The sequence below is a fragment of the Xenopus laevis genome, chromosome 5S (assembly GCF_017654675.1).
Source record: "Xenopus laevis strain J_2021 chromosome 5S, Xenopus_laevis_v10.1, whole genome shotgun sequence".
Taxonomy (NCBI): domain Eukaryota; kingdom Metazoa; phylum Chordata; class Amphibia; order Anura; family Pipidae; genus Xenopus; species Xenopus laevis.
The window spans coordinates 29,165,006-29,173,145 of NC_054380.1; the positions used below are offsets into that span (position 1 = coordinate 29,165,006).

An 8,140-nucleotide genomic window follows, 5' to 3' on the forward strand; every position below is an offset into this window, starting at 1 on the left:
CCAGGGGCAGAGGTGCCAGTAATCCTGCCACGAGCACACCTGCAAGGACAAAGCCCTTTGGCCAGTCTGTAACGTCAGACATGCAAATGTTTTTCTGTCCAAGGCAGCGCCACAACCCTTCTGGATCCACCCTCAAAGAACGCCTCGACCGGCAGGTAGCGGACTACCTGGCATTAACTGCAGATATCGACACTCTGAGGAGCGATGAACCCCTGGACTACTGGGTGCGCAGGCTTGATCTGTGGCCAGAGCTGTCACAATTTGCCATGAACCTCTTGTCTTGCCCAGCCTCAAGTGTGCTCTCAGAAAGGACCTTCAGTGCAGCAGGAGGGATTGTAACTGAGAAGAGAACTCGCCTAGGTCACAAAAGTGTCGATTACCTGACCTTTATTAAAATGAATGAGGGGTGGATCTCGGAGGGTTACTGCACGCCGGAAGACTTGTTCTGACTTCTATGCAGCTGTCCTTCTCTTCAAGCCTCATGACTCCACACACAGCTGTCCTTTAGCGTCCTCCTCCTCCCTCCGCCACCGTTACAAACTAGGGTGCAAACCCTACTGGTTTAATTTTTTCTGGCCTCTGTGCTTCAGTGGCTGCAACCAAAAAAACTGGGCGAACAATGTCTACAAGGTCAACGTATGGCAAAAAATGACTATTTTCAGCATTTATATGGCATATTTTTTCTGGCAACTGTGCTTCAGTGGCTGCATCCAAAAAAATGCATATTTTCTGCATTTATATGGCATAATTTTTCTGGCCTCTGTGCTTCAGTGGCTGCAACCAAAAAAATGCATATTTTCTGCATTTATATGGCATAATTTTTCTGGCCTCTGTGCTTCAGTGGCTGCAACCAAAAAAATTTATATTTTCAGCATTTATATGGCATAATTTTTCTGGCAACTGTGCTTCAGTGGCTGCGACCAAAAAAATGACTATTTTCAGCATTTATATGGCATATTTTTTCTGGCCTCTGTGCTTCAGTGGCTGCGGCCAAAAAAACTGGGCAAACAATGCCTACAAGGTCAACGATGTTGACCTTGTAGGCATTGTTTGCCCAGTTTTTTTGGCCGCAGCCACTGAAGCACAGAGGCCAGAAAAAATATGCCATATAAATGCTGAAAATAGTCATTTTTTGCCATACGTTGACTCAACGTATATGGCAAAAAATGACTATTTTCAGCATTTATATGGCATATTTTTTCTGGCAACTGTGCTTCAGTGGCTGCGACCAAAAAAATGCATATTTTCTGCATTTATATGGCATAATTTTTCTGGCCTCTGTGCTTCAGTGGCTGCAACCAAAAAAATTTATATTTTCAGCATTTATATGGCATAATTTTTCTGTCAACTGTGCTTCAGTGGCTGCGACCAAAAAAATGCATGTTTTCTGCATTTATATGGCATAATTTTTCTGGCCTCTGTGCTTCAGTGGCTGCAACCAAAAAAGTTTATATTTTCAGCATTTATATGGCATAATTTTTCTGTCAACTGTGCTTCAGTGGCTGCGACCAAAAAAATGCATATTTTCTGCATTTATATGGCATAATTTTTCTGGCCTCTGTGCTTCAGTGGCTGCAACCAAAAAAATTTATATTTTCAGCATTTATATGGCATAATTTTTCTGGCAACTGTGCTTCAGTGGCTGCGTCCAAAAAAACTGGGCAAACAATGTCTACAAGGTCAACGTATGGCGAAAAATGACTATTTTCAGCATTTATATGGCATATTTTTTCTGGCAACTGTGCTTCAGTGGCTGCGTCCAAAAAAACTGGGCAAACAATGCCTACAAGGTCAACGTATGGCAGTTGTTTAAAGAGAACAGTAGATTACTAGCCAGCAAAGCTACCTAAGCTAAAATGTCCCTCAAATCCCTGCAGACTTCTGTCCCTCCAATACAGAGCAGTATCAAGCAGATTACTAGCCAGCAAACTTACTATCATCTGTCCCTGAAATCACTAACAGCTCTCCCCCTACACTATCTCTTCCAAGCACACACAGGCAGATTTTTCAGATACATTTTTGCCCTTGATCCCCCTCTGGCATGCCACTGTCCAGGTCGTTGCACCCTTTAAACAACTTTAAAATCATTTTTCTGGCCAGAAATGTCTTTTCTAGATGTTAAAGTTCGCCTTCCCATTGAAGTCTATGGGGTTCGCGAACCGTTCGCGAACCGCTCGCGTTTTTGCGCAAGTTCGCGAATATGTTCGCGAACTTTTTTTCCGACGTTCGCTACATCCCTAATAGAGACTATAATGAACCTGTGTTTAGCTGTGTAACTACATGCATTATTGAATCTTATAGGTACAGGTTGACTGTGGGTTTTGCCTACAGCCATTCTCCCAGTGCATTTGCAACAAATATTATACCCCAGTACGTTTGTTTCATATGAGATTGATCCCGGATAATTTGTGTTATAAGTGTGGTCTAGAACCAGGTACCTTTATGCATGCTTTTTGGTCCTGTACGGTTATCAATACTTACTGGAAGAACCTAGCCATATATTTACAAACTTATCTGGACTTTCCTCCGGTTCTGGTGCAGGAAATTTTTCTACTAGGTCATATAGACCATTTAATTCCTCAACAAGCTGCACGACAAATGTTCCGTTTACTACTCTTTTATGCAAGGAAGGTTATTGCACTTAAGTGGAAGCTCCAAGACCCCCCTACGGTACCATTGTGGAAGAAATTGGTTAACGAAGCACTTCCTATGTACAGACTGACCTACATGAGTAGAGGTTGTCCAGAAAAATTTGCTAAAATTTGGGATGCGTGGACAACAAGTCAAGACACCAACACAGAAATGGACTAACTCTTTTGGCATAATATGTCTCCTGGACTGTCCAACGGGTGGCCCAACCACCAATTCCCCCTCCCCCAACCATTCACCCTTTCCCCCCCCAACCATTCACCCTTCCCCCCCTTTAATTTCTTTTCCACTGTATGCTTTGCGTTATTGTTAATGCAAAAATAAAAGCTATATAAAAAAAAAAATATGGAAGAACTTAAAATTAGGGTATGTAAAATGGAGGCTTCACTGTATGTATCCAGCTGTAACTGGGACTCTAGAAGGAATAACATTCCGCAAACTGTTGGCTATTATTAATAACATGTATTTATAGAGCACCAAGGTATTGTGCAGCACAAGTAATAGTGCTAAGAAAGTAGAAAAGACCAAGAGCTGTCCTGGCAAAGGAGTTTGTGTCACTATCAGAATGACAATGTTATACATGTGCAACAATTACCACTTTATATATTTATAGAAATGCTGTTGTTAGATTTGTATGAAAATCAAAATATGTGTACCAGTGTACCAGTAAGTAATTTGTGTAAAATGTCTTTGTAAGATGCGCTGGGAGATCCGCTGCCTCTCTTATCTCCCGGCGTGTCTCTCTGTGGTCCCTGGTGCGCAGGTGCCGACTTCCAGGTTTGGTTTCCCTTGTCGCCAGCGTTCGAGGCCGAGTGTATTGACGTCTTGACGCTGGGCGTCATCATGTCATTGTGGAGTGCCAGTTTTGAATCTGTTGCACCAAATCTTCTTTAAAAGGCTCCTCCACCATTTTGAATATGCCCAAGCTGGTTCCAGTTCTACTGTCCCTGCCTAAGCGTTTGTTTGTATCGGAATTGTATCTGTATTTTGACTTCTGCCTGACTTTTGACTCCGATTATTGCAGCCCGCCTTGAACCTCTTGCCTGATTCTCGACTACGTCTCTTCTTCATCCTTGCCTGTACCTCGTTTATGGACTTGTTGTTGTCACGCGCTCTTCCTTGTGTTTTCCGCAGCAAAAAGCCCGGGCCCCAAAAGGGGCGTCGGTGAACACCGGAGTCCACAGGGTTACCCTGTGCATTGTGAGTGTACCCACCACCAAGCAAGGTTTCGGATAACGAGATTGTTACAGTTTTTTTCCTTGCCCCCCTGAAAAATTTTGTCTGGACGCACATGGGGGATACATCATAACCTTGTAGTTTATCACCATTAAAATATTTTCCTGTAATAGGGTTATAGTTGCCATTTTTTGTTTGAAGAAGTACTTATTGTTGCCCGTTTCATTTATTAAACTCAGTGGGAACCTAATAAAATAGGTTAGTTACCCTGCTTTCCGGACAAAGAGCTCCAGGCAGTGGTTGTGCCTATGGCACATGTACAGAGAATACTGTTTTGCAAGTGCTGATTCAGACACAATTTTTGCGGCTGAAACACTGACCCTAAAGCCAGACCTATGGATGCAATACAAAATTAAAGACAACTTCATACAGAGCAGGGTCAAGAGGTATTGGCTCTCAAGGAGAATCTGCATAGTTTTAGTTCTTAACTTAACTCAGCATCCATGTTTACAGAATTGTGATGTTCCTAATTTATCTTATGATAGCTATCATTGTTTAGTTTAAAGGAGAGGGAAAGCTATCAAGGCAGTTTGTTGTGATTGTAGGATAGATGTATATTCAACTGGAATGTGGCAAAGGGGTTGCAGAAGTAATACATGCACAACAGATACAATTTAAAAAAAAAACAAGGTTCAAAATCTAATTTGAGTACAAATTAAAAAGGTAAAGATAACGGTTGGCATGAAATAGAAATACACATTTGGACCAGTGCTCATTAGATAAACTCACTGTATGATCTCCTGAATACACTGCTCAGAATATTCATCTTTGGCCACAAAAAATGCAGAAACAGTGGGGGTGATTTATAAACACTGGGCAAATTTGCACCAGGACAGTAACCCATGGCAACCAATCAGATTATTGCTTTAAATGCTCAACCTGCAGCTGGCTGAAAAAAGATAATCACTGATTGCTTGCTATAGGATACTGCCCAGGTGCAAATTTGCCCAGTGTTTATACATCAGCCCCAGTGTGTTCAGAGGCTGGAAATGAGGGGAAAGCCATTATTGAGCTGCAAAAACTGATGGCACAATACATGTAAACAGAGAATAGGTAACTACTCACAGTGCAATTAGTGTTTAGGCAGCTTTTCCTATCACTCGGCCTGATCCACGACCACAACATCCCAGTTTGGGTTACCCAAGAGGACAGCATTGGCCAACATGCCATATTTTTCACTATAGATGGTCACAGCCAAGTTTGCTTTCTCACTACAAAAAAAATCAAAATAACTTCATGGAAGTAATACCAAAGCAGGGGCAGGATTTGTCACAAATATTAGAGCAACATATCATGTTGTGTGCTTGTTCCAAATATTGAGATAAGCAGGTCTAATCACTAAGCACTTGGATACACTGGCAACACATTGGTAGAGAAGTCATTTTCTAAGCAGAACAACATCAGAAAGTTTTCCTCTTCCTCTTGCGAAATTTTATTCCAACTTTAAGACCAGTCAGTAGTACTGTAGTCGATGGTGCTATTGTGTCTTAATACTAGCAGTGTACAAATGACTAATATCTTGAAAACTAAAAAAAATGACCCCTTGTGTAGGTAAAAGACACAGGCATGAGTAATATATCTTTGGTGATAGAAATGCCAAAACATTTTGGAGGTTATTAATCAAAGTCCAAATGCCAAAAAACCTAAAAATTCTAATTTTTAGTCAAAGCAATGGAAAATGGGCAGAGACATGCAAATCACCCCTTTATGTCCCTTTGGCCAACTATGCATCCAGAATACATGTAATGAGAAATGCAGGTAAAGTGACATATGGAGGGCCAGGCCCAGACACCCAGAGTGTAAATAGGTGCACTGAATATATTTTTGTGTATGGCCATTGAGGTGACATTCCCTACACACATTGCATGTGCCTCTTAGCCAGCCTCTTATTCATATTAATGCTTCATCATGCTTGCTATGGTAGTTTGGAACCTGGCAACCAGATTGCTGAAATAGCAAACTGTAGAGCTGTTAACAAATAATAAAAATGAAAATAAATTGCAAATTGTCTCAGAATATCACTCTCTATGTCATACTAAAAGTTCAATTCTGTGTAATTCAGTGTAAGATCAATATGCAATCTACCATGTTTTTTACCCACAATGCAGTGTTTCCCCCTGGAATTTCCTTGTAATTGCAGTAGAGCATGCTGAAAAATTTACTTTTACTTCACTCCAACGATAGGCAACCCTTTTATAGCTCCCTTTAGTCCATGCACCATGTAGAATGGATAAAAGCCAATACCACTGTAAGCAGCATTTGGATGGAAGCAATTGCTTTTTGAACTGCCACCTTTCCCTCTAGTAGTGGGTAGGTCTGACTATACATAAATAAGCAGTATCCAGCCAGTGGGACCCTGTGCAAATACACATGCAGCAAAAAGTCTGTGATATACATACATATCTCACTGAACTCTCGGGTGGGAATATATATTGGTTGGGCATGGGCAGCATTTTCTCTACTGCAGTTACCACAGCATCCAGACATTTTTTCTGTCTTTATATAGGTTGAAAAATAGTTGTAAAGCGTGCAAAGTTATAAAAAAAACACTATTGACTCTAGTGTCTATTTTAAAAAAAGTCCAATTGTCTCTTTATCCAAAAAATGATAATATATGCTTCCTCTCGTCCACCAGCTCTGAGCAAACCTGCATGCAATCCTGTGAGTCTGACATTCTGTATGTATGCACATATGTAAACAGACAATACAATATGGGGGTGTGCTACTTGCTATATAATGATGCTACAAGTTCTGTCACAGCCAGTAGAAACATATGAATGGGTTTACCTTTCTGAAGACTTAAGTCAGCCTGCACACAGAACAAGGGGAAAATTTACTTATGGTTGAATACCGAGGGTTAATTAACCCTCGATATTCGACTGTCGAAGTTAAATCCTTCGACTTCCAATATCGAAGTCGAAGGATTTACCGCAATTCGTACGATCGTTCGATTCAAAGGATTTTAATCCATCGATCGAACGATTTTTCTTCGACCAAAAAAAGATTGCAAAGCCTATGGGGACCTTCCAGTACTTCGACTATCGAATGGTCAAATAGTCGAACGATTTTTAGTTTGAATCAAACGATTCCAAGTAGCCAAAAAAAAATTCGAAATTCAACATTTTTTTTTATTCTATAATTATATTATTCACTCAAGCTAAGTAAATGGGCCCCTAACTGTTCAGTGTAAAAATAAAAACTGGGTAAATAGATAGACTGTGCAAAATAAAGAATGTTTCTAATACAGTTAAGGTGGCCATAGACTCAAAGATCCGCTCGTTTGGCGACATCGCCAAACGAGTGGATCTTTCCCCGATATGCCACTAAACTGCGTGGCTATATCGGGGGCAATTCGAGCGTTCGGCCGTATGGCCGAACGATCGAATTACGATGCGCCAAGCGGCTCCGACGGATCGGTCGGCTAAAAATCCAACCTTCCCGATCGATATCGTGGCCAGATATCGATCGGGAAGACCCGTCGAAAGCCCCCATACACGGGCAGATAAGCTGTCAAATCGGTCCAAACGACCGATATCGGCAGCTTTATCTGCCCGTGTATGGCCACCTTTAGTCAACCACAAATCTACTGTATAAAGGCTGGAGTGACTGGATGTCTAACAGAACCTTACTTGGTCTCTTGGTTTCCAGTGATTGGTTACCAGGCAGTAGCCAATAAGTGACTTGAGGGGGGCCCACATGGGTCATAACCGTTTGCTTTTTCATGTGAGCTGAATGCTGAGGACCAATTGCAAACTCACTGGACAGTTATGTCCCATATGGACCCCTTCAAGTCGCTGACTAACTCAGAGATAGAGAGCTGCAAAGCAGGGAGTTGTGTTCTGTTCTGTTAGACATCCAGTCACTCCAGCCTTTATACATTTCGGGGCCGATTCACTAAGGGTCGAATATCGAGGGTTAATTAACCCTCGATATTCGACTAGGAACTAAAACCCTTCAACTTCGAATATCGAAGTCGAAGGATTTAGCGCAGATAGTTTGATTGAAGGATAATTCCTTCGATCGAACGGTTAAATCCTTCAAATTCGAAGGATTTAAATCCAACGATCGAAGAAATATCCTTCGATCAAAAAAAGTTAGCCAAGCTTATGGGGACCTTCCCCATAGGCTAACATTGACTTCGGTAGCTTTTAGATGGCGAACTAGGGTGTCGAAGTTTTTTTTAAAGAGACAGTAGTTTGACTATCGAATGGTCGAATAGTCGTACGATTTTTACTTCGAATCCTTCGATTCCAAG

The 8,140-nt window shown here is 41.4% G+C and overlaps 1 pseudogene; it reads right to left on the reverse strand.

The window, feature by feature from the left end:
• The window catches only part of LOC108717397, a 98,537-nt pseudogene that overhangs the window by 89,744 nt on the left and 653 nt on the right, over positions 1-8,140 (reverse strand).